The 25,431-nt window shown below is 40.9% G+C and overlaps 1 protein-coding gene across 1 annotated transcript in view; it reads left to right on the top strand.

Annotated features, from left to right (window-relative positions):
- Positions 1 to 1,522: 1,522 nt before the first annotated feature.
- Positions 1,523 to 25,431, top strand: part of LRRC4C (leucine rich repeat containing 4C) — a 153,057-nt gene continuing 129,148 nt past the window's right edge. Inside the window, exon 1 of the mRNA XM_060017383.1 lies at positions 1,523 to 2,509. The gene's annotated coding sequence lies outside the window, so the exon portion shown is untranslated. The remainder of the gene's footprint in view (positions 2,510 to 25,431) is intronic.

Here is a 25,431-nt window from a genome sequence, read left to right as displayed (position 1 = left end):
GCTCCTATTTCACCTTTACAGTGTCTCCTCCTGGTGAGATTATCCTGCTGGACCACAGGCTCCCTCCCTGGCAGTATTTCAGCTTCTCCTAGATTTCTTCTCATTAGTCTGTCCTAGGTAATAGTAGTGTTAATCCTTACCTTGTGACCAGCCTGCTTGCCTAGGGAGGGAAGAGGCTCTTGTCCAGCTCTCTGAAAGCAACAGCTTTGTGTGTTTGATATTTTTGAATCCTAGTGGTGACTTGATTACTATGTCTTCCCCTTTGTAGCTCCAACTCCCGGCTTTCAGGATGAACACAGCCAGGCTTTGAAAAACAAAACAAAACAAAAAATGACTTCTTCCACACGACCGCAGTTTCTTTGCGCGTTACTAACCTCTGAGTATGGGGTGGCTTTGAAACGCAGCTGTTCTAGCTCTGCCCTCCAGGTGGCAGCAGTGCCACACCGCAGGGGCTCCAATCCCCTCCACCCCGACTTCAAGTGTTAATGCAATTGACCAATCAGTGCTAAGATGATGGGAGGTAATTGGGTAATTGTATTTTACTGATCACAAGCAGAAAAAGGGAAAGGAAAAAGGGAAAGAAAGAGGGGCAGAAGAGGGAAGGGGACCGCAGTCCGAGAGGAGATTTGGGGAGCTAGGACCCAAACCGTCAGGACGTGGCACTGGCCGAGAGAAAGGAACTGCCGCCGGCACTGGGAGCGCATTTATTCTTTGGGGGGAAAGGGGGGAGAGAGGAGCGGGCTGGGGAGGAAGAGAGAGTTCCAGCCGAAGTGGATGGAAGGGGACCGGGGTTTCTACCGCGCTGGGAGCCGCGAGCCGGGGCGATGGCGCTAAAGACGGCGCGGAGCAGCTGCGCTCCCGGGAGCGCGTCTCCTCGCGGAGGACTAGCCGGCGTCGGGAAGGTCTGGGCGAAGAGAGGCCAACTTGTGGCTCCAGAATGCACCCGACGCAGCTGGAAATGAGATCAAAGCTGCAGTTTCATTCGAGAAGGATGAGAGGAGCCAGCGACTAGGGATTTTTTTTTTTTTACCTCTTTCGTTCCATGTTCTATTTTGTATCTTCTTTCCTTATTATTCTTTTTTTATTTGCCTAACAAACACCTCGTCGAGCCCCTCACTTCACCCTCCCCATTTGAAATAAAAGCCCAGTTTGAACTTCTTTCATCGCGGCGCCCCCCGGATCCGCTGCCCGCTGATGGAGGAGAAGGGGACCCGGTGGCTGGCAGGGGCCGCCGGCGAGGGACCGCGTCACGAGTCTCCCCCGTGATCCCGGCCCTGATCGTGGAGTTCTGCTACACCTGGAGGATCTGGACCGGGTGCTAGGGGTGGGGGCGGGGACAGAGGAAGCGCAAGCCACCCCGAGCCTTAAAGAGAAAAAGAAGTAGCGGGGGGGGGAGGAATGGGTTTCTTCTTGACAGCTGACGGAGCCTTGAAATTTTCCTTCACTACCTCCGCCCCCGCCCCCGTCCCCGCCCCCCCGCACTCCATTTAACGTGAGATTATGAAATTGCAGAGGCGGTGGAGGGAAGGAGACAGGATATAACAGAGTTTAGAGGAAGAGGGGAAGGTGGCTGGCCGGGTGGCTGAAATCAAAAATCCAATTGCGCACTGGGTTGTGATGAGAAATCTAATCAGATCTTTGGAGAAGGGGCCGGCCGGAAGGGTGGCGATTGGGGGGAGTTGATCCCCAAATTCTTCGAGGTCGGGGCTGGGGAGAGGAATCGGCGATGTAAAAGGAGACTTTTTCTTTTTTTTTTTTTCTTTTTTTTTTCTTTTTTTTTTTCTGGTGGCGGTGGCGGTTGGGTGCGTTGCGAAAATGAAAGATGCGGGACGCAGCTCTCTCCTGGAACCGAACGCAGTGGATAAACTGATTGTGCAAGAGAGAAGGAAGAACGAAGCTTTTTCTTGTGAGACCTGGATCTTAACACAAATGTGTATATGTGCACACAGGGAGCATTGGAAAATGAAATAAACCAGTGTCAGACCCGCGGGGGTTGGTGTGTTCTGACATAAATAAATAATCATAAAACAGCTGCCCTCCCTCTCCCCAAAAGGATGATTGGAAATGGAGAAACGAGGATCCACAAAGGAAAAGTATGTTCATTTTTTTCTGTAAAGGAGAAAGTAAGCCAAGGAGATATTTTTGGAATGAAAAGTTTGGGGCTTTTTTTAGGAAAGTAAAGACTTGATATGGTGGTGTTTTCTTTTCTTTTTGAATTTCCCACAAGAGGAGAGGGAATTAATAATACATCTGCAAAGAAATTTCGGAGAAGAAAAGTTGACCGCGGCAGAATGAGGCATTGATTGGGGAAGAGAAGCCAGCAGAGCACAGTTGGATTTGTGCCTATGTTGAGTAAAATTGATGGATAATTGCAGTTGGATTTTTCTTCATCAACCTCCTCCCCTCCCCCCCTTTTTTTTCTCTTTGGGGTCAAGATCATGCATTTTTCTGCTTGTTCTTAACCACCTGGATTCCCATCTGGATGTTGCTGTGATCAGTCTGAAATACAGTGAGTGATCCTTTTTTTCCTATTTATTGGTGAAGAAAATGTCCATTAATTTAGCATTCCCGGTCCCTTTATCCCTGTACCCCCTGAGGTGGTTTTTAAAGACCTGGTTGTGGGGACCAGAAAACAGGGAGAAGGTGGCCCACGCATTTGCTCCATCAGGCTGTGCTCACTGATAAGCAGGTTTGCTATAATGATGCAGGTTGTCTGCATCCCGGGGCAAATGCCTTTGCAAATGTCCATCCGGAGAAAAAAAATTTCCCCAAGAAAGCCGCTGCAGTGTGGGGTGCCTTGTGCTGTGTGATCAACACTCTAGAATGCGTTTAAGTTGCATGGCAGCCCCGGAGTTAGATTCACAAATTTTTAGCCATTGGAAATCGAAGGGACCCAATTTAAATTTCATTATCCAACCTGACATCGCAGATCAACAGAATGCATTACCACAAAAATATGATAATAAACCAACCAGATGAAGGCTGGCTTCTGGCTGGTGAGTGGGTGGAGGGAGGGAGAGTGAGACGGGGGAGGAAGTGGTGGAGAGCTGTGGCTGCACCATCCCCAATCTCTCTTGCACACACAGTCTGGAAAGTGGTGGTCTAGAGATTAGGTTACCTAGCTTCTTACCAGTGCTAAGGATGAGAGGAGGACCCTCCTCTCTTCAACCCCACCCCCTTCTAACCACTTCCCTGGGTAACAGAGAGGCTGTCCATGTAGGTGCCCTGGGCAGTTAGTCGCCTTCAGTTTTGCCAGTTTCCTTCAGTGTTCCCTGCAATACCAGTTCAGAGCTCTTTAAAAAAAGGCAGAAATCTAGTGTCCTGTGGTAACTTAGATAAAGGTCTGTGGGTTGAATATCACTGCTTCTCCTATGCCAGCTTTGTCTTGGGGGAAAGAAGACACTAAAGAAAAATTTTAAAAATGGTTGAAAATGCTTAGAGAGCCTGAGGGCCTATAAGATCTCCCCTCTTTGCATCTCTTCCCCCATCCCTGCCAGGATCATGGAGCTGGCTTTTCTTTAGTTTTGTGTTTGAACAGAACTCTGCCTCTCAGTCTTCTGTTATTTCTCTCCAGGGCCTTCTATCAGAATCATAGACTCATAACTTTAGAGCCAGAAGATTCCCCAGAGATCTCATGCCAATAAAAAAGGAAACTGAGGCCTGGAGAAGTCATAACTCTTTGGTTAATGGCCAAAGCATATGAGACAGGTGACTCACACAAGCCTCTGAAGAGCTGACAAAAGTCAGTTTGGGATCCAAACTGGACAGGAAACAGCCGTACGTGGAAGAATTACTTCTTTCACCACAGCTGCCATTTTTATCTAGAAGGGTCAAGGAAGGTACTTATTCTGAGAGCTTGCAATAAACTCCTGACATTCTGGACCTCATGGGTAGCCCATCTCCAGCATTCATGTCTTTTCTTAGTCTTTTTTTTTTTTTAGTTAATAAAAGAGCTCAGATAACCCTAACTTTAATACTATTTGGAAAAAAAAAAAAAAATGATCCACAACGCTGGCGTATCCCAAAGGAGATGAAAGGCAACAGTCTCCTGGGTCCCTTCTTGGTATTGGGCTCATTTAATCCAGTGAGTGGTGGTCCCTGGAGAGTCATTAAAGAACCATGGAGTTAGATTCATATGAGAGAATGATAATAGAAACCAGAAACTCCCTGCTAAAAGCATCTGAGTCTGTTCTTTCACTCACATCATCTATTCTTATCCTTTTCATTACCCCTTAACTAAACTAGCCTACAGCTGAGCACTTCTCTAATTTATTTTTCTGGGCACATGTTTCCTGTTGGGACACAGATCAGGCAATAAATTTACCGACCTATGAAAATAAGGTCGTGCAGGGTTGTGTTCCCCACCCCTGCCCTCAAGCTCCCTATAGGTTTCTGCATATCTTATAATTCCTTGCAGATATTTTGCATGTTTGTTTTGTTTTTACATGACCACAGTGAAGTCATCAGTTGTGGTCAAAGATTGACTCAAGTTATTTTAAGTTCCTGTTCAGCTGCAATTTAGCACAACTGAAAAAAGAGAATAAAGAAAACAAAATGTACTTTGAGGGTTTTTACTGCGTAGTTCAGCTCTGGGCTTCGCGTGGGAAACCCAGCTTTGCAATCAGCTTGGCTCTGCCAATCAGGAGAGGGGTTTTTCCTCTCTTTCTTTCTTTCTCTTTCTTTCTTTCTTTCTTTCTTTCTTTCTTTCTTTCTTTCTTTCTTTCTTCTTTCTTTCGTTCTTTCTTCTTTCTTCCTCTTCTTTTTTTTTTTTTTGACATCAACAATTTCTTCATTGCCACTCTGATTGAACCTCAGTGTGCGTTCCTCTCCGTCACATTGTCACCCCCTCTCAGTATTCTCCACGTTTATACCCACATGCAAACTTTACTGAGAAAGAGAGGTAAGGGGATGGGGGGGTAGGGAGAGAAGAGAAAATATGAATGTGTTTAAAATTGTGGGCTGAAATATGTCCTCTCACCCACCTCCACTTAAACCTGTTCTTCAAATCCGGAGATGATGGAGCATCTAAGGATGGCATCCTTTTTCACACTGGTGAATCACTTCACCAGTACTGCATTTCAGGACACATTGCCCAGACCAGGGTTTAGCTCCTTTGGTTTGTCAGTCAGAGTTGGCTCAGCATTTTAGGCAACTTGCTGGTGGACTGATGAAAGAATTATGGCCATGGTAGATCTAGAAACTTAGCCCTTGAGCTTCTTTCTGGACAGAAGTTGGTACCCACTGATTGACATTTGTGAGCAGGTAGCTGTATACTGGAATTTGCTGAGGACCCCAGGCCCAGAAAGCTGCTGAATTTTGCAAGTTTTTAAGTTACCTTTTCGAATATTTTCCTCTAATTTAACAGCTATGCGCTTTGGGCAATACCTTTAATTTCCCTGGCCTTCAATGTTCTTATCTGTGGGATGGGAATAATATCAACAAATTGGAATGAAACCAATTAGAATTGTCTTGTGAATTAAAAGTAATGATATGCAAAGCCCCAGCATAATAGACCCTCTAAGGGGAGCTGTTTGTTGTGGTCATTCTTGGATTAATTTGGATTAACTTCCTGGGAATGAATACAGGCTGGCCACAGACTTTACAAATTCTAGTGGCTACACTTAAGAACCAGGGAATGTGCAACTGACCTTACAGTAGTTGCCAGATTCTTCTTTTGAGGTTTTATCAGGAGAGATTCATTGCAATATATCATTTTAGATATGAAATTCTGCCTCCGGCTGGAAATTGAAAATCAAGATTTTCTCCTTAAAGTATAGAAAAATAAATCTCAGCAAAAATCATATTTAAATGAGATTTTAGGGGAAAATAAAGCTGTTCTTGTGTTGTGTGTTCTTTTTGTCTAAAAGTTACAGAAGATAGCAGTTGTATATTGACTGTATCATTTTGGCTACATATTACATTGGATGTGGAATGCACAAAATAAAGGCAGATTTCTAGGCAATTATATAATTAACTTAGATGGTGTAAAATTCCGTTACTAATATTAAGGTCCCCAAGTCCACGATTTGGATTCACAGTCTTCCTAGTTATCATGAATCCTGTGTTAGTTATACGTCTTCATTTTGTGAAAGGATAAAGGCCCAGTAGAGTGTATGGAATCAAGTTTCATGTAGACATATGTGTCTTATTGTTTGCATGTGCAAATCTTCCAACACCAACTTGCCAGTGGTTTTCCGAGGCTGCCACTCATGGTCATTTCAAATAATTTCATTTTCTACATCAGCAGCCCTGGGTTCTATCTGTTTCCTCAGTATGCTTCTGGAAACCTGTTCTCCCTTTGAGGGAAAAAGAATCCTACTGTTTTAATTATTGTTACTCTTGATGTCACATCTGTGGGTAACAGGACAGTCAGGCTGAGGAGTTGCCCATTGGATGTTTATACTGCTTCTATTCAATTAGGAAAATGATTTGAATTCTGTGTTAACTTTGGGAAAGCATCCTTAAGTTACCCATTTTCACTGATCTTAAGAAGAAACGGAAATCGTCTATGAAGGTTCTTACCATTTTATTAATTTTACTTTTTGGTGTGCTTCTAAACGGTGACTAAGAATTTCAATAAACTTGAACTCTGACATCCTAAGTGAATTTGAATACTCAGCTTTCCACTGGAACACGTGTGGTACATAAGCCGTTAACCGCTCTGAGCCTGTTTGCTTATCTGTAAAATAGAGATAACAACCACATGAGGCTGACCACTGTGAGGATGAAATCAGATTGCATACGTCATGCACAGCAGGTGTTCAGTAAATGCACATTGAAACTGAGCGTCTTTGATTTTAGTTTAGGTAATGCACAGTTTGCAAAAAACAGATATGGTCTTGTTTGAGGGAAGCTCTTCATATAAATTCATGTTGGTATAGGTTAAAAAATGAGAAATTTATAGACAAGGTTGGAGTAACACAAATAGATATGACCATTTTTAGTAAGGTCCTACAATTTTAAAACATATTTGGAAGTGCTTTAGTGAATGCCATTCCTGTAAGAAAGACTACAATATACTTTATGAATTGTGGAAAATGTACTCTGTGTCTATGTAAACTTTCATCAAGTATTTTATAATATAGGCATAAAAATAATAATTTATAAACAGCGTCTTAGAAGATTTTCCAAAAGGATCAAGAGTCTGTTGCATGTTTCTTCAAAATGATTTCTCTGGAGAAATGTAAATTTGACAGTTGAAACTTTATTGGGCGGATCTTGTGGCTGGGACAGTGTGCTTGTGACACTCTCTGAGGGCAACGATTTTATTTGTTCTTTGGCATGTCCTTAGTACCTCAGAAGAGTGTCTGACAAATGGTATGCCTACAATAAATATTCCTTGAAGGACTGATTGAACTTAAGAGAGGTTACTTCCAAAGAACTCAAATGCATGTATACATGCAAGAAGCCTGGCTTTTAGGAACCTATGGCAGTTTAATGAGAAATACCATTGACTGGGCTTCCCTGGTGGTGCAGTGGTTGAGAGTCCGCCTGCCGATGCAGGGGACACAGGTTCGTGCCCCGGTCCGGGAAGATCCCACATGCCGCAGAACGGCTGGGCCCATGAGCCATGGCCGCTGGACCTGCGCGTCTGGAGCCTGTGCTCCGCAACAGGAGAGGCCACAACAGTGAGAGGCCCTCATACCGCAAAAAAAAAAAAAAAGAAATTCCAATGAGTATACTGACTCTGTGTGTGTATGTGTGTGTGTGTGATGTCATATCTGTACACACACACACACACACACACACACACAGAGAGATTTTAAGCACCTCGGAGTGGTTTCCTTCTGCTGGGAAAGCTGAGGTCTGAAAGCGAGGTGATGCAGTGTATTTTTCTTAATCTTGGTGCTGTCAGTAATGGACTGTAACAATTGATACAAGTCACCTCATCTCTCTTAGGTTGGTCTTATATTCTTTCCTGTTAAAAAAAGGTTAAAAACTAAGATTCTTTCAAGCACTAAGATTGTACGATTTTCAGTTTATAATCCACTACCTAGGAATTTGAGATTCATAGGAACTGAAAATATAAAATCTCTGATCACAGCTTACTATCGATAGTTGTCAAAATATGGAGAAGAACAGCATAGAATTAGGTGAGAAAGGCAGAATCCGTGTCACAATGGCGGATATGCAGGGTCAAAATGTGAGGAAAGTATCTAGAGGTTGTGTAGGGGAAATATAATACAATATGGAATAGGCAAACCTTGGATCTCAGATTTTTTTCACTACTTGTTAGCTGGGGGATCCTAAGTGGGCAAATTGACCTTGCTATGTCTCAGTTTTCCTCAGCTATAAAAATGGACATCATTTTTTTCTTGCAGTTATTTTTAGGAGCATTAATTAAGATGTCTAAGTGTTTGGCACGTGATTAGTACACAATAAATGCTAGCTCACTTTCTTTCTTCTCATTGAAATCTGGTTATTTTCCACAGAAATGGGAACATTTAAGTGAAAGTCTGTGAGTGTTTTGCTTTACATTTACTAAATATGTGAATGAAGATTTTCTGCCAACTTTGCCATCAAAATGGGTAATATTATTTTTGATAATGTTTTCCAACGTCAGTCAGATTTATAATGAGGTTTAACAATGATGAACAGCTTATGTAAGATTAACAAACTTTTATTTCATCTTTGGCATAAGCTGATGGCAGCTTTTTGTGCTTATGTATGCTTTCAACACTAATGGGGATTATGGGTAGTAACTACCAGTTATTGAGCATTTGATATGCACCAGGTACTGTGATGATAATATAACATATATTTCTCCTAAATTCTCACTTTGGAAACTGAAACACAAAGAGGCTAAGTAATTGGTCTAAGGTTATCCAACAACTAAGTGATAGAGCTGGAGGTAGAAGCTACATCTCTTAGGACTTTAGAAACAAGATCAGAATCAGTAAATGCAAACGTGTTGCCTTGTAACAAGTAAACATGGCGGCTCACCATCCGCTAACCTGGTACTCAATGTGAATATTTCAACTGGGATTGAGGTGTCTGTAGTTTCCCTTTACTGCTTCCTGAAACAGAGGTTGTAGTCACATATTAGATCACTCATACCTTGCATCTTTTGGTCAGTCTTATCTAATATCCAAGTGTTCCCTTACATGAGGAAGAGACAACTTATAAGAAAGACTTGGGAAAAATTGTCCTAACTCACTCAACACAGCTACTGGACAGAAAAGCTTTGCAAAACGCTATGAGATCATCTGGAAATTCATGATTGTCTGAGAAATAAGGTCAGTGCTAGTAATAAGGTTGGAGTTTTGTTACAATATCCTGCAAATCCGGTGGGCTCCGAATTGTCTGCCTCACCCCCCTAGCACGTGATCTCAGTCCTTGCGATGTTTGATCTCTGTAGCATTTCGTACCATTGCTGCCCCTGGCTTTCTGAAACTCTTCTAGGGGTTTGAGGTGCCGTTTGCTATCACTTCCTTTATTCATTTCATGTCGTCCTTGTCTTGTCCCTCGGCTCTCTCCTAAAATGTTGAGGGCTTCCCTTTGGAATCAGTTCTATTCCCAATCTCTTCGCATCCCTGAGAGATGTCTGCTGGGCTTGTTTTGAGACATGATGCTCGGATCCTTGGCCTCAGCCCCCTTGTGTAAACTGATGATTCCTAAATCTCCAGGGCCAGCAAGATCCCGCTTTCTTACCTGGTCTCCTGTAGGCCTTACAAACTTAGTACACTGACTGTAACTGATTATTTTCCCTCCAGGAGCCTATATATTTTCAGTTTCAAATGATATCAATATCTCTTTAACCTCCCTCATATTCCAACCACTAATCAAATACTCATCCATCTACTCATCATCTCAAACTCAGCTTTTCTGTCCCTCAGTCCAGAGTCCATTGTTTCTCTCCTAGATATCTTTCTAACAAGTCTTTCTGATGCCAACTTTTCTTCAGTATGGTCCAGCATTCATTTCTCCTTCAGAAGGCCCTTACTAAGAAATGAAGCTGAACATTCCCTTCTCTATATTCTATAAATATACAATAAAATTCGGATTCTTCTCTTGATAAATACAGTCTGGCTAGCCTATTCATGCCTCTCTTGTCTGTCTGCCATACTGAATGTTTTATTTCTCTGGAGATATCCCAGTCTAGTTTTTGGCTCAAACTTTGTGAAAGCTACTCTATTTGCTTAAGATATACTCATCACAAGTCAAATCTCAGAGCAAGTTACTTCCTCTGGGAAAATCTTTTCCAGGTCTCCTAGGCCCACTGAATCCTCCTGTCTCTGTTACACTAACATTTTATTCACAGATCTGTGATAGCTCTTGTCACTAATATTTACTTGCCTGAAACCTGCTAATATGACTTCTTTTAGGACAGGGACCTCATCCTACCTGTCTGGTCATCTCCCACATCTAGCTAATTTAGTGCACAGGAGTTTTCAATATATTTTGGTAGAACCAATAAAGGAGTGGATTAATTTAACACATCTGTAGGGTGAATTCAGCCTATGGTGTAGGCCGTTATTTCCCCAATATTTTTCCCACTAAGATCAACCTTTTATTATTTTTACTCTAGGGACCCATGTTTCAAAACTACTTTGCCCAGTAAATACATTGCAACTCATTCCTCCATTTTTCCTAATTGAAAACATATTCTTGCCCATCATTGTTCTTGAAATGTGCTAACTGAACACTGTGACCTTGAATTGATATAAATTGAGCCAGAAGATGTTTTCACTATCTTATGCAATTGTATGAGCACATGCACGATTTCTAATTGCCTTTTTGAAATATTGAGAAGAGGCTTTGTCTTTGAGGCTTCCAATTTTTTAAATAGTTCTGTAAATATATTTTGGTGCTAATATTATACTCTAATTTAGAGGTGCTAATAGGCTGAGTGCAAGTTTGGCAATACATACTCCTCAGTGGCATTGTTCATGAAGAATGTTGTTCACAACAATGAAGGTGCCCCTTGGATCTGGACATTGCACAAACTGCACAGTTGTATGAGGCAGCCTCCTTTGTCATAAATGACTGTTGGAAAGACACTAACTTTTTTTTTTTTTTTTTTTTTTTTGCGGTACGCGGGCCTCCCACTGCCGTGGCCTCTCCCGTTGCGGAGCACAGGCTCCGGACGTGCAGGCTCAGCGACCATGGCTCACGGGCCCAGCCGCTCCGCGGCATGTGGGATCTTCCCGGACCGGGGCACGAACCCGTGTCCCCTGCATCGGCAGGCGGACTCTCAACCACTGCGCCACCAGGGAAGCCCAACACTGTGACTTTTAGTTTTGAGTCATGCCCAAATATGGGCTTATGCAATGGTAGAATAAAAAAGATCTTCTCCTTAGTAAAAGTGCCTGGATTAAAACTTTGGTGAGCTGCAGTCACTTTTCACAACATGCAAACACCTGGTTTTATGAAGCCAGGTATGTATTCTCAGGAGATGCTCTGGCTTCATGCTTTGGAAGGATGCTTCCTCCTTTCTCTCATAAGAAACAGCAGAGGGCTTCCCTGGTGGTGCAGTGGTTGAGAGTCCACCTGCCGAAGCAGGGGACGCGGATTCGTGTCCCGGTCCGGGAAAATCCCACATGCCGCGGAGCGGCTGGGCCCGTGAGCCATGGTCGCTGAGCCTGCACGTCCGGAGCCTGTGCTCCGCAACGGGAGAGGCCACGGCAGTGAGAGGCCCGCGTACCGCAAAAAAAAAAAAGAAAAAGAAACAGCAGAAGACACTGGGATTAGATGAAAGTGCTAAATGGTAAGACACATTTAATTATGGTTTAATTTTATTCTTCAATCTTTGAATATAAATGTCTTGAATATGTTGAATTAGAACATATGTTTTTCTTTTAGTCCATTTTTCATGTTTTTCTTCTAGTGTTAGATGATTTCTTTCCAGTGTAGAGACTGCTATTATTATCTCATAATAGTAATAGTAATTTCTAATAATAGCGATAGTAAATGAGAGAGCAAACTCAGCACTGGCTCTTCTAAATAATAGCAAGTGCATACTTGCTCCTGCCAAAATGTGAACTGCTGAGACATTGTTTTCTTGGGAGGGGTCTATGTGTTTCATCCCATCAGTTTTCACCAAGTCAATATAGGGAATATGGGAGAATCCAGCCATTCAATTATATTGTTTTATTTGTTGCTAAGATAGGTATCTGGTGTGGGGGTAGGTTTCACAGATTTAAAAAGAGCACTATTTTTCTTATGATGACAAATACTGTCCCCTAAATATTAAAATCATCTGTTACTGTAGATGTGGTCCTACCTAGAACAAGTCGTTTGATTTATTTGCGATGTCTTAATAGATATCCTATTGTCCATATAGTTGATTTTTTTTCTTTTTTTTGAGCCTAAGAAACACAGTATTAAGGAACTCATTTTCAGGACAATAGCCCAGTTTTCTTTAACCAGTGACTTGATAATGATGTTGGAAAGTTCAGTAACTAAAATACGCTTTTTTTTTTAATTTTAGGGTGCATGACTTTGGAAAATGTAAAAATTGTGCCTCTCTTGAACGGTTTAACAGTTGAATGTGAGCCAGATCTCAGAATCTGCTGATTTTTACAACCTTAGGGAAGGGAGGGAGAGAGAGAGATTGCTCTGCTCTGAGCCTGTGGGCAGAGAGAAGGTTGATAGCTTAGATTCCTTAGGGAGAATCACCTTCCTAGGCAGAGACCAGAGCACGGGTGTGGTGAATGAATTCAAATGCATTATGGAGAGCAATCCAGGGGACTGTGATTTCTTCCAGCTGAAAAGGCAGAAAGTCAGAAGCCCTCCTAGAAGAGTTAACATCTACACAGTGGTGCTCAGGAAGGCAAGAATGGAACTATGAAGGCTTTCTCTGTATTGTTTGAACGTTGCCATGGCAATAGTTTCCAGCAGAAGTTACATGTTTTTCAATTCCCCAAAGCAGCAAACAGCTTTCCCTTCTCATTCTCCCACCATCCCTCCTTATCTCCCTGAGTGCTTAGTTCTTATCTCTCAGTCCTTTTTTTCCCTCCCTTTGTCCTTCCTTTTGTTCTTAAATTCTCAACTCTTTCCTCATTAACAACAAAAATATTCCAACTCCAGGAAGTCACTTTTAGGCAGAAAGTGAGTCAGACATATAGCCTTCTCTCCCGTTTTCTGTATTCCCTCTTCTGTTTACCTATTAAAGACCTAATTAGACGAAGCTGTGTATGGAAGCAGGGTTGGGGCTTTCCCTTGTTGGTAGGACACAAAACATATTATAATGGTTGGTGTTGTGGTGATATGTTAATTGGATCGCTGCGGGCAAGTGCAGAGCAGCAGTCTCTGACAATTAGAAAGAACAATGACTTTACTATGATGGGGCCCACTCTCCTAACCAGGGGGGAAGGATTAGCATGCATTGCAGGTCTCTGGAAGGTTCCTGTAGACCCCGAGAGAGAGCTCTGCAGTTGGAAGTGCCTCCCGTCTCTTCAAAACGAAGCTGCTGCCCCTCCTTTAGCTTATTTTTACTGCCAGAGAAAGAGGAGTGAGGGGACAGTGAGAGATCTGGTTTAGTGGGTGGTGGGGGACCCGTCGCAGACCTGGGCCATAGGATATATCGCGGGGATGTTAGGAAGAAATCTTCGCCTGCTTAATGCATGTGGCCTGTGAATTGTGAAATGGGTCTCATTAGAGCCTTTCATATCCAGGCATGTGCCAAAGTGCTTTGCAGGCACAGCGCCATCACTTCAGGTCCGACCCTGCTGCTGTTGGCTGCAGCCAGGAAGGGACAGAGGCTCTGTCTGTATTAAAGCTTTCAGTCTCATCGCTCTCTGTCTACTGTTCATTGTAAGGCGCCTCTGGGCCTTTCACTGTGGTCCAGGATGAGGCACAACACATCTCCTAGGTGTTTGTAGAGAGGAAATATGAAGGCATTGGAGCATCACAGATAGGCTTGAGAGAGCCGGTGGGTTGTCACACCCAGAGGTCCCCTCTCTTTTCCACAGGACTGGCATCAAAGTTTGTCTTTAGGCTTCCCTGCAAATATGCCCAGATACTCACCTGAAAGAAATGATGGGTAGTTCAGGGCTAAATAAGTCATCAGGGACTTTTGTATTATTAGATGCAGAGGAACTCTTTGCTTTTGGGGGAAATTCGTATACTAGAGATGTTAGAAGCCAATTTTATCTCCCAAAGCGTAGCCCCATTGATAGTAGCTGCCGGATGCTGAGTACTGTATGTCAGGCTCTGTACATGTCTCTTATTTAGAATGCCTAGCGATTCTACAGGATTGATGATTTAAGAGCATTGACGTAGGAGCCAGGTCAACCTGAGCCCTGTCCTGCTTAGATATGTGGCTTCGGCCAATTTACTTACCCTTTTGAACCTCACATTCTCATGCGCAGCATGAGAATAAATATAGTACAGAGTTGTGGTGAGTTATAATTGAAATAATGCTTATAAAGCGTTTAGCAGAATGCTTGCACGTAGAAAACACTCAAGCTATTATTCATAAAAATGTAAGAGGTGTTTTCATACAACAATATTAGGAAATAATCACGAGGCCTGTGCCTCAGGCAGAACAAAATTAAAAATAATTAAGGGCAGGTTGCTTAATGAAAAAAGAAAAATAGCATTGGAAGGTACATTTCTGAATTTGAAATGGTGAATTCCTGGTATGTTTGGTATAACTCTACAGTTTGAAAAGCAGAATAGATAGGATCATTGAAATAAACTTTTGTTGCATTCATTCTGAATCAATGATTTCCATTCGACCGTATTAGAGTTTTCTTGTGAAAGTGATCTCTTGGGTCTTGTATCAGTCGTGATGCCTTAGACTGGAAATAAGATATAAAGATCTAACTAGATTAAGCAAAAACAGAGAATTTACTGACATACGCAGTTGAAAAGTCTTGCAGTACATGGAGTTCAGGTATGGTTCGATCCACATGTTAACAATGTCACGGGAATTCCTACTGTATTTTCTCTGTAATTCTCTTGGCTGGGTCCTCTTGCATGGACCATTTTTATCCTCAGACTATTGTTTTGTATTCCCTCACCCATCTACCAAAAAAAGATTCACACTTTTATCCCATCATTCCTAGAGAGCATCCTGAGATCTAAGCTGACTGGATTAACTTAGGTCATATGCCCATTCGTGGACCAATCACTGCCTTCAAGGAAATGGAGCTGAGGGTCAGATGCATCCCTAGATGGAATTCAGGGGCTGTTGAGAGACAAGAGGAATTTGGTGCTGGAGAGATAATCACAAATAACCATAGGTCTAATGGTGGAGAGCGAGAACAACGAGTTATTGTGTTTCACACTGTAACTTGCTTCAAGGGTTCATTTTGTTTCTACTTCTCTGTAATGCTACATTGTTTATAGGTATGGGGTTTTAATAACCATCTAAGGAGTTTTGTTCTTCCTGCAAATCATCTGACTGTAGCTATCAATTTTTCAGAGGAACAACTTCATCTGCATTCATGCTATTTTTGCATTGCTCCTCTCATCTCTTAGGAACAAGTCCTTGCTATTGAAAGGGAATTTACCGTCTTTTCTGGAAGTGAGGAAACAAAAGCAAAAACAAAAGAATCCTCTTCAGTTCATTGGTAGAGCTTTTTAAACCTCTTCAAACACCCAGGCTCCTGGTCAATAGCACCAGCCATGGGTGTGCTTCTATCCAGCTTTGATTTCATCATATTTGTCACTGCAAAGATCTCAGCAGTCACATCGTCCATTCCTGAACTCTTCATTCCGCCTACCCAGGGATGGTGACCTAGGTAATATGGCATGATATCCTTTGCTTCTTAATAGGCAAGGTAGAGGAAATAATTATCTGGGCTTTGGATACAAATATTTGTTAAGAAGACCTATTCAAAGCACAGGACTGCTCAGAAGGTTCAAGGACTGGGAATGATCTCTTTTGTAGTCTTCTCACTGTGTAACCATATTGTGCACAGTATAGATACTATATTCACACTTATGCAATGACATGCTCTGAACCGAGAATCAAACCAAGTTCATATGCTTCTCATAAAAGGTGTTGTAGAGAAAACTACTGGTGGAGGAGGTTGTGCCTGGAAAGTTAAAACAAGACTGCCATTTTTGACCACCTGTTATATGGTAGAAACGGTAGTAGTTTATGTTACGTATTTTACCTCATTGTACCCTTACAAAACTTCAGTAATAATAATAATAGTAATACCAGAAATTAATAATAGGTAACATTCATTGAGTGATTATTATGTGTAGGCACTGTTCCCAATGCTTTATCTTTGTGATGACATTAAATCCACAAGCAAATAAGCACTTTTTCTAGTATGAAGAAAGGGAAGTTTAGATAGGCTTAATGACTTACCCAAGTCACAGAGCTAATAAATGACAGAGCTCTGCTTTGAACTTCTGGTCAACCCTGCGGTTTCTGTACTTTGCTGTGCTGCCTTTCACAGGAGACTACTTAACTAAAAACAAAACCAAAAAAAACTTAATTTTTTTTAAGTTTAAAGAAATCAAAATGCCAAAAACCTATAACCTGTAGCTCTTCCCTTTAACTTCATTTGCTTTTCATTTGTCCTGCCTCCCCCCAACCCTTCTTTTTTTTCCCAGGGGTTCTCCGTTTTGTCAATCTATTATAGTATTTTTCAGCCTCTAGGTTAACCCAGGGCAGCTGCCCAGCCACAACTCTGAATATAAAAGTAAAGCTTTACCTTCTCCATTTATTTTAAATATAGCCATTTGAGATCACCGCAAATAAACCGCAAAGGTGTTTTAGGAGGCCTTGTTGTTTGTCATATGTTGGGAAAAGTGAAGAAACATTTCATATCTCAGTGGTCTCCTGGCAACTGCACTTTCAATACCTCTACAGATATTAGTGGTTGCAGGCCCTCTTCCTTAAGATGTAATGATACTAATAATCACATGCTTGGCTGCATGAGGCTGGACCTTGTATTTCTCATCTCAGTTGTAACCATCAGAAGACGTCATCCTCCATATATAGAAGGGGAACACTTGGCCCTTTCCTCCGTGGCTCCTAAGACTCTTTACTCTTCCCCACCAGGCTGGTACGTGGGAGAGGCAGAAGGGGACATAGCTCTGAGATGCTGTTTTTGCTGCTGTTCCCAAGAAGCTACCAAACAAAATTGCTATTCTCAGCTCATCTGGGCATCGGGCCAAATAGGAGGCAATGCCCCAAATCAGTTTCCTTACTCCTTCAGCATTATCATGCTTTCCTTTGCTTATGAGACAAACACTGCAAGGGCAGGGAAGCGCAACACACTGCCATTGCAGGAGCTACGGACACAAACGCTCACTTATGTTCCCATATACGCATGTACGCATGCATACATGTGATCCCCATAGCCTTATCTTCATGTCCTGTATGCCCACCTGACTTCTGAAGGGCCTTCTAGAGACATGTGCCATTTATCTTTCTCTAGGATTCAAGATACAAAGAGAAAGAACTGCATACATGGTAATAGAATATGGATTCAGGGCATGGTTTAATAGCTGAGAATTATTCTCCGATTGCCTACGATATATTTGACCCAATATCTTCTGTTCAAATAATATAAAGTGACTTTAATATCAGTTGTGACTTCTTATCCCCTACTCTAAGGCCTTTTAAAAAACAAATGGAAGAGGCTTGGGCTAATCACTATTTTATAATATCTGAACCACTGCTTCCTATCCCTTGGGGCTGGCAAGACAGAGTAGCTTTATATTGTCTCTAGAATATGCCCCTTTCCTACCCTAACTCAGGCTTTTAACACTTAACAGGCCCAGATAACTATAATCATGCCCTAATTTATCCTCCTCCGTCCAGTCTGTCTTTATCACTGGTTATTTATCTTCCAAAGGTACTGCTTTTGTGCAGTTCTCCTACTAGCAAAGCTGCACTTATGAAATAAATGCTGGACCCTGAAACCTTCCACTCCACTAGGGGACCTCTGTTTCTCACCTCTTCCTCTTTTCTCCATTTCAGTATGTATTTCTTGGCTATGATGTATTATTTTCCATTTCCTATATCCTGCTCTGTATGGGTAAGTCGTTCTATGTACCTGTTGTTTGTTTTCCCACCTAGACTGAAGGCTGTCTGAGGTCAGTCCCTTGGCTGTCATTTCTGTGTCTTTACTTCCATGCCTTACCCATAGGAGATGCTCAATATATGCTTTGTCACTGAAAGAAAAAATTGCTTTTACAAGCTATCGACTGCTGATCTAACAAAATTTTAGAAAGCAGTGCTTTGTTTCTAATTAGATTTTCATTAATTTTCCTAATAGAGGCCCTCATAGACTCTACTTGGGGTGAGGCAACCTTTTCCATTAGAGGACCCCACCTAGCAGTGTGTTATCTTTGAAATAAAAGGAAGTCTCTTTTGCTGAGTTTTCTGCAGGATACCTTTAGAGAGCTGCTGCTTGAAGAGCAGTAGATCAGAGCTTCAAGTTTCCTGTGGCTGTTTGCTTAGCAGGGATGTGAAACTCCCTAGTCAAAGCAGTGTGCTTTTGTGGGCAAAGACATGCGTGTCTTCGGCAGACGGCTATGTGCTTCCGTTTTTCTGTACTGCTGACATGATGATGGATTTCCCAGGATTGACCAAGGGCCACATTCGTGACATCAATCTTTCCAACTTCCTGTTCTGTGAACGTTACAAGGAGCATAATGAAGTCTTAACTCTTAATATTTTACATCTCCTGGCCATATTTGCTTATTATTCTAATACATGGCATTCGTTCCTGAAGCTAATCCACAAAATGGGCAGGTGTGGTAATGAAGTTTGCAATAACAAGTATGGAAAAAAAGCAGAATGTAGTGAATTTCTCACAAAATTAAATTTATATGATCTGAAAAACTGACTTTTATTCTTTTTTTCTTGTCATTTTATTAGGTTCATAATGCCTTCTTTTTTAAAGGTGCATGATTATGATAATATATGGTATTTTAAAAAATTTTTCTCCTAACGTTATTACTTGGCAAGATAAGTTGTGTGTGTGTGTGTGTGTTCACAAGTCTGTGACAAATGACCATTGTATCTGTCATTAACTTCAGTTAACCTCAATAGTTCAATAGTCTAGAACACTGCCATAAGATATAACCATTACAGCCCTAGAGAAAACCTGGGGCAGGTAGTTGTGGGTAAAATAGGAAAGTGAGCTCAGCCCATATCTCTGTAGCTTCCCCAGCAGCATCTGGGTAATGCTGAACGCCATTGTCCGACGTAACTTTCCAGGACTGATGCTGCTACTCTCTGGCCTCAGGACTCTAGGCAAGTTTCTCCTTTCTCAGCCTTCTGTGTCTGTAAAATGAGGAGTTTGATTTAGATGCTCTGCAGTGTTCTTCTGAGCTCTCTCTTTATAGAGTCTATGACATTTCATAGAACTATTTGCAGGTAACAAGAACTGCATTTGCCAGAGAGAATGCAAATACATTTTCCTTGTTTTTCACAGATATTTTGGCCGGCTTATTTCCTTTCTTTACAGCTTCTTGCCCTCCTCTGTCTCCCTTTTTTTTTTTTTTTTTTTTAACCATGCTTTTCAAATTTCTTTCTTTCCTCTCCTATCTCTATCTCGCCAAGTCCTTCTTCACATTAGAGTCTCCTATTTTGTGTGTGTGGTGATTCTGCAGGGTAAGCGCTTCATTTTAGACTTGCTTCCACTAATTAACTACGAAATTAGGTAGGTGAATTCATTGATTCAGCACTTGGTTTGATGTTTATATTGACTCATTAAAAGGGAAGCCCGGGATGTGGCCAGAGGCTTGACAGGAATCTCCCCCCCCCCCCCCCCCCCCCCCCCCCCGCCCCACCACAAATCTCCTTTGACTTCCCACACTAGATAGCGATCTTGCTGTTTCTCAGAAGTATTCATGCATCTGGGGAGTAGCCAAAACACTGAAGCAGCTTCAGACAGGAATTCCATTCTTTGTGACTAAAGAAACAATCCTTTCTTCTTCTTCTCCTCCTCCCCAAGCTTCCTGGCTTTGGCTTCAGTTCTACTTTTGATATACCTGGAGAATTCCCTTTCTATGCCTACTTAATTTCAGGGATGTCTATTTCATGTCAGATGCCTAAACAGCCACTGTCCACTTGCCCCCAACCCCAAGAAGAAAGTAGGACTACACACCTGGTTGAAATCTTCACCTCATTGCCATCAAAAAGAACTTAAGTAAGAAGCTGTTTGGGTTCCATACCCTGCATCAGAATCATCAACTGGTTTTCAGAAAAAGGATTCACTTAAAACCTATTTTTGTTTCTGTTTTCAGCAATCATATCTTGTTTCATTCTTTTTTGCCTTAACACATAATAACCACAAGCGAATGACAGGTGTGGTGGTCATTTGTCACAGAATTGTATTTACTTTCTTTTTTTTTGACATTGTTTTTCCGTTTGTGTAGGGATTCACTTCTTCTTTCAAATCCCTACAAATCAGATCTAACTGTAAAAATATGTTTTTATGGTAAAATAGAGTGGAATGTGGTTTGTAATAGAGTGGTACCCATTGTAAAAGAAAGCTTTTCTTGGAGCCCATCCAAACAGTTCAGCTGTTTGTCTAAAGCAAATGGATTAAAAGAATAATGCACTAAATATATGTTCCTTGATTTCCTATACCTTCTGTACCTCGTGTGTCTGTGAAAAGTCCTGAACTAAGTGCCATTGCCTTAAGACAGTTCATTTTATTTGTTCCATTTATTAAATTGTGTGCACTGATTGTTAGCATAAATTGACATTAACTTTCCATTATAGCATAACCTCTGTTCTCCCCAAGCGCTTTGTACACACCTTGACCATGGTGCTTATCACATCATTTAGTAATTAAATGTTTATTGTCTGTCTTCCCCACATCATTCAGAGTTTTTCCTGTGTAGGAGCCAGACATTCTTTGCCTACCTCTTTGAGACATAGTAGGTACTCAATGTTGAAAAAAAATAAATGGAATAGTGAACACTTAAACCTTGGAGTTTGTTTAGAGCAAGATTTGATCCCTCTGTTAGGAATACAATTTGAATTTAAGTAAAATTTCCATTTGTAAAATTCAATATCACAATATTTTGAATTTTTCTATCTCATAGTGCTGTTAAATTAGCTCTAGGCATTTGTGTTTTAAGACACTTCTTTGGGTATTAAAACATATATACACATGGTTTTAAAAATATGATGAAACAGTATAACACAAGGAACTAATTAGTTTTAACCAAGTTAGCCATTAATGTTTATTAAGGAAAAAAAATGTCCCACTAAAATCAGTAAGCTCTACTTTTTATAGTGTAACTATTTTATATTTGTAACTTTATTCTGAAAGACACAGACAGATAGGACAGAGAGCAGAAACCTAAAGTGATGTTGGCTTATCTTAGACCAAATTAAATTAATTGTTAAATCATTTTTAAAATCCTATAGTATAAACACAAACATACAAGTTTTGCCTAATGCTTTGCATTCAAATTCAATAATGTTCTCATTTGATAATATTTGAAATTTATATATGTGTATGCAGTCATATGTATATATACGTAGGCACATATACACACATATGTATATATATATAAATACGTATATATGAATATACAAATAGGCACACATATTCCTTGGTAGGTCATAATTTAGAAGTAAGGATCTTAGTATTTTTCTCTATAAGATATTATAATGTTAACATCATTATACTGTCACTAAAATTATAAATAGAATGTGGTAGATAAGGGAAATGGAAGGTTATTTTGCATTTATACAGGAATGACATTTTTTAATTATAAAAGGGATGTATCGATACTTATAGTTGAATTTAGTGTAATATAATAGGTTGCTCATTTGATAATATATACAAGAAAATATTATTTCAAAATCACATTCCTTGAAAGCCCGATACTATTAACTGTTTTGAGCAAAGATTACAGTCCGACTACAGAGTTAGAAGAAAGACAAGGATATGTGTCATAGATATGTTCACATTGTTTTCCATTTGAGAACTTGCTGCTAAATTTCAGCTCCTGACATCTTTTTTACAGTTGGACTATAGTGATTAAAATGAAAGAGTTTCACAAAGTAATGTTGGGTACTTTGGCCAGTTTTGTACAATTACATAATTGTGGACTCAAGGGGAGTGTGTGCATCCCACAAAGTAAGATCTGTGACTAAATGTAGGAGAGCTAGCATATGTAGATTATTGATTTTGAGTGAAGAATTTGAGTTTGTGCCCCTTTAAAAGATAAATTATCACTCAGGATTCTTCTTCTCCCTTTGAGACACTAATGCATTTGGTGTTTTTGCAGTGACAGAAAAAGAATGAATCATAGGTTTACACTCTGTCTGAATAATTTAATTAATTATTTTATAATAAGACTTGCTTTCCTCCAAGATGATTTTTGGTTGAGACTTTGAACCAAATGAAGATGTTTTATTGAAATTATGATTTTTCACTAACAACCATTTTATTCTTTCTTTCTTTTTTATTTTATTTTTGATGTACTGCGTTGAACAGGTCTGAGAGCCATTGTTCTTTCTCTATGGGACTTTCACCCTCTCCCTGCACACACGTACAATTTTTCAGTTATTTCAGGGAGTTCACAGAATCCTTTCCATGGATCGTGGTTCTTGGTTCACAGGTGTGATTCTTGGAATAGGTTTACCTGGATCATCTACAAATCCAGAACTCATAGCAATCTCCTTATGTATCTATCATTAGCTTCAATTTCTGAATCAGACATGAATTTATCAAGGAAGGTTTGAGTCCATTATGCTCCCAGATATTTGTTTTATCTTTTTCCTTGAGTATGCAATTTTGGGTCGATTGCATTCTACACTTTGTGAATGTTTTCTGCTTGTTTTGCTTTGTTGTTTGTTTGCTTTTTGTTTTTCATTTTTGAGGCTGTTGGAGAAAAATGTTAAATGTAACATAGCCACCAAATAGCTCTTTTCTTATGGAAATCTCAAAATATTTTTCCATTATTGGTTCCATCTCTTCATGAGAATTCCACTTAATGAAAAACTCTCAGCTTTCTGGAACTCCTGAGTATGTCTGTGTTCAGGTTATGATGAATTTGGAGGCTGCCCATTGTAATGTGCAGATATGGATTAATGTGTCATGCTAAGATTTTTTTTTTTTTAGCAGTACGCGGGCCTCTCACCGCTGTGGCCTCTCCCGTTGCGGAGCACAGGCTCCGGACGCGCAGGCTCAGCGGCCATGGCTCACGGGCCCAGCCGCTCCGCGGCATGTGGGATCTTCCCGGACCGGGGCACGAACCCGTGTCCCCCGCATCAGCAGGCGGACTCTCAACCACTGCGCCACCAGGGAAGCCCCACACTAAGATTTTCAATGATAGTTTATAGCACTGAACTTTGGATAGAACCTTTTAGAATAGGACTGAATGCTTGTCTGACTGGAATTATATCAATAACTGAATGAATCGGGAGATAAAGCAAGTGGCCTGCACACTGGTTCATTCCTAGTTTGTCAAATCATAGGAAGTGATAAAATCAATTCTGCCACTGATTCTCTGGGTCTGAGATGCAGTTATGAATGAATCCATTGATGACCACCATAATGTCCATATGTGCCAGTCATCAAAGAGTCTTCCATGTGCCCTTACCCACATTGCCAAAAGGGGTCTACATTCAGAGTTGATGGGAGTGAAGAATGAATGCCTCATACCACAGTGAGAGGTTTAGGGTTGAGCAGAAATTCTGTTTTAATAGCTTCAGGGGCCAGGGAATATCCCCAGCTCACGTTCATTGAGTCAGTTTCAGCCAGAGCCAGGACCTGAGCATATTTGACATAGTTCGGTTCAGCACAAGTTATCAAATGCCTGCTATGTAATCTGCTAGCCACTACCAATATATGCTAGTTATGAAATCCTCTCAAGTAATAGAGTTTTAAAGTTAGTAAGGGAAGAAAATTTTACTTTCATTACCAGCCTTTGTGTTCTGCAATTTCGGGAAAGTCATTTAACCCTTCTGAAGCTCTCTTTTCTGATCTGTAAAATGAAGCTTCTCTGCTGTCTTTCCCACATTCAGTGTTGTTGAAAGGATGGAAGCAGATGGCAGAGCAGAGGAAACTACAGAATTTATATATAAAAAAAAGGACTAGGGTTTACAGGTCTATTGGAAAGGAAAGAGTCTGTTGGGGACTGGTTTTGAATGGCAGGCTCATTGTTTTTCCTTAGGTAGGATATGTTTCTGGGTTGAATTGGGAGTGGAAATGTTGGTGAAAATTATTTTGGGATACATAAAATGCATCCAACCCTTTAGTGTATGAAAGTCTCTTATGAGTTTTTAAAAGGCTACTCAGATGGAGAGTTTACAACTCCATGGCAGCACCTGGCTTACAGCAGGTGCTCCAGCGTCATTACGCGCAGCCTTTTTCCCAGTAGACACCTTATTGAAGAAGGAAAAACAGAAAAGAAGCATTAGAGCTGGCTTCTACAGATTGTTTGTATACACTACTGTGATCAAAATCACCAGATACACATGATAATTCTCAACTTCGTTCTGCCTATAAACAGTCAATGATCTTGTTAGTTGCAGCTGTAAACCCCGTGGGAGTGGAAATCTTTGTTTATTGAATTTCCAGCTTCCAATCAACTGTGCAAGGAGTAAATGTGTGAAAATGAAAGTCAATAGTCCTCCTCTTCTCCTTTCTTCACCTCTGCCTCATGGTAAGGATTTGGGTTCTTAGGTTGGTTGAAAAAGTAGAGGTTATATAAATAAAATGGAAGAGAATCTTAAATCTTAATATTTCTCTGTCTTTTAAAAGAAAAAGCGTGAGTGTTATGGGCTGAATAATATCCTCCAAAATTCATATTTTGAGGTCCTGACACCCCAGTGTCCCAGAATGGGACTGTATTTGGAGATAATAGCATTAAATAGGTAATTAAGTTAAAATGAGGTCTTTAGGGTGGGTCTAATCCAAAACAACCAGTGTCCTTATAAAAAGGAGAGGTTGACACAGACATGCATGCACACGGAGGGAAAACTGTGAGAAAACAGTGAGAAGCCAGCAATCTGCAAGTTAAAGAGATTTCAAAAGAAGTCAAACCTGCAGACACCTTGATCTTGTACTTCTAGCCTCCAGAACTGTGAGAAAATAAATTTCTGTGCTTTAAGCCACCCAGACTGTGATATTTTGTTATGGTAGCCCGAGCAAACTGATACCTTGACTGTGTAGTGTTTCCCTTAATTAGATTGGCGAGCCATGGCTATCATAATAGAGAAATGGTTTGACTTATGTCAAGAGAATGGATTGTCTCATCATCACCTCCAGCAAGCACGGACCACCAGAATGGGAGGAGGAACGTACTCGAGTTGCTCTTTTAGGAGAATCCTTGCATTAACCCTAGAAGCCCCACATGTGGGTTAGTTTTACATATGTCTTGGGAAGTATAACCTCCTTCCATTTTGCATTGCTCTCAGGAGATAAAGATTCTAAGAAGGAATTCCAAGTTCTAAAAGAGTAATTATTAGCCAGATGTAACAGGACCTGCTTCAGAAATAAGGGTTGCCCTCAGAGACTCATTTGAGTTCCTAAAACTTGCTCT

The sequence above is a fragment of the Delphinus delphis genome, chromosome 8 (assembly GCF_949987515.2).
Source record: "Delphinus delphis chromosome 8, mDelDel1.2, whole genome shotgun sequence".
Taxonomy (NCBI): domain Eukaryota; kingdom Metazoa; phylum Chordata; class Mammalia; order Artiodactyla; family Delphinidae; genus Delphinus; species Delphinus delphis.
The sequence above is the reverse complement of the archived record's forward strand: the minus strand, read 5'-3'. Positions and strand labels throughout refer to the sequence as shown.